A 2,185-nucleotide genomic window follows, 5' to 3' on the forward strand; every position below is an offset into this window, starting at 1 on the left:
GTAGGAGGAGGTACAGACAGGACAGCTCCTATGTTGACATCCAGGTTGATCAGCAAAATATTCCCTACCATTAGCGTCATGCTCGGTATAAAGCTGCAGCCAGCTTTTCCAGCTAGTCAGTTCTGTTAGTTCAGGTTTTGTGGCTACTTTAGTTATTTCTGTTTGGAAGTTCTGTTCCACTGCGAGTTTGGTGTTAGTTCGGCCTTTTGCCATTCCTCTGGTTTGCAGTCAGCCCTTGGGTCTTTCTGCACTTTACCTTTTTGCTCTCTGTCTCACTGGGATTGGCTGTTTGAGACCAGGATGTTCCCTGCTCCAGGACTGTTCAGCACAACTGGAGTTTCATGAGGGATTGCACTGAATATCATTATTTTATCTTACACATCTGTATTTTTAGTAGTATATTATTAAATATAGTCTTGTCTTATTATAGTCTTATAGTTGTCTTATTACGCTGTTTTTATCCTCAACCAATGGGTTTCTCTCTTTCCCTTCTGTTCCCGACACACTGGGTGTCTGCAGCCTGCAGCCTGCAAGGGAACACCCACAGGCCTGGGTCAGTGTAGAATGGCCTGCAGCGAAGATGTCCAAGGGTGCTGGTAAGGCTGGATGTCCCTGAAAGCCCAAAGTCTTTGTCCCCTTAGCTATAGCTCATGTGCCTCCAACTAAGGCCTAAAAGGAGACACATCATCATCATGGGCATGGACCCTCATTGCCTCTTTACACCCATCTCCCCGGGAGGCCAGGAGGTCACACCATCATCCTTCAGTGGCATTGCACTCCCCACATCCCCAGGAGGAGCCCAGAAACACATGGTGTTGTCAGTTCATTTATTTCACTTAAATACAATGACGTATTCCCATTTCCACAAAGTCACTGGTTCACACAAGATGGGTGGATAATTAAGCGGGAAGGGATGAACAGTGACATTTCTTGGAAGACAATAACAGTGCAAGTGGAAAAAGGAAAAAAAATGTAAAGAAGGAAAGACAAACTTGGCCTGTCATGACATACACTAGGAGCCCTTTGCACAGGGGAGCAGTCTATGGTTGCTGAAAACATCCAGTCATGAGCTTCCTCAGATCATCCCTGAGCTCCCTGTTCCTCATGCTATAGATGAGGGGATTCAATGTTGGAGGTACCACTGAATACACAACAGACACCCCCAGATTCAGGGATGGGAAAGAAATGAAGGCGGGCTACAGGTGGGCAAATGTGCCAGTACTGGTGAGCAAGAAAACCACAGCAAGGTGAGGGAGGCACGTGGAAAAGGCTTTGTGCTGTGCCTGCTCAGAGGGAATCCTCAGCACAGCCCTGAAGATCTGCACATAGGACACCACAATGAAAACAAAACATCCAAATATTAATAAGAGGCTAACCAGAATAACCCAGACTTCCCTGAGGTAAAAGTGTGAGCAGGAGAGCTTGAGGGTTTGAGGGATTTCACAGAAGAACTGGTCCACAGCATTGCCCTTGCAGAGTGGCAGTGAAAATGTATTGGCTGTGTGCAGCAGAGCGTTGAGAAACCCACTGGCCCAGGCAGCTGCTGCCACGTGCACACAAGCTCTGCTGCCCAGGAGGGTCCCGTAGTGCAGGGGTTTGCAGATGGCAACGTAGCGGTCATAGGCCATGACTGTGAGAAGACAATACTCTGCTGTGATGAAATAGGGGAAAAAAAAGATCTGCGACACACATCCTGCGTAGGAAATGGCCCTGGTGTCCCAGAGGGAATTGGCCATGGATTCGGGGACAATGGTGGAGATACAGCCCAGGTCAAGGAGGGCGAGGTTGAGGAGGAAGAAGTACATGGGGGTGTGGAGGTGCTGGTCACAGGCTATGGTGGTGATGATGAGGCCGTTGCCCAGGAGGGCAGCCAGGTAGATGAACAGGAAGAGCCAGAAGTGCAAGAGTTGCAGTTCCCGTGTGTCTGCAAGTGGCAAGAGGAGGAACTGGGTGATGGAGCTGCTGTTGGACATTTGCTGGCTGGGGGCATGGGGGGTCTGTTAAAAAGCAAAGGAAAGAACAACATAAAATTAGAATACCATCCTCTTACCAAAGTCACTCTATTTTCCACAGAAACCAGCCCCTAGCCCTCCAAATAACATGCATTTCCTTTCTCTGGGCTGTGCTGGCTGAGTGTGCTGTGAGCAGCAGAACCTCTGCCCGTGTGCTGCCAAGCTCTGCAGTG

The 2,185-nt window shown here is 49.0% G+C and overlaps 1 pseudogene; it reads right to left on the reverse strand.

Annotated features, from left to right (window-relative positions):
• Positions 1-920: 920 nt before the first annotated feature.
• Positions 921-1,973, reverse strand: LOC135579954 (olfactory receptor 14A16-like; annotated as a pseudogene).
• Between the last annotated feature and the right edge of the window lie 212 nt (positions 1,974-2,185).

This window comes from Columba livia, chromosome 7, assembly GCF_036013475.1.
Source record: "Columba livia isolate bColLiv1 breed racing homer chromosome 7, bColLiv1.pat.W.v2, whole genome shotgun sequence".
NCBI classification, from domain to species: domain Eukaryota; kingdom Metazoa; phylum Chordata; class Aves; order Columbiformes; family Columbidae; genus Columba; species Columba livia.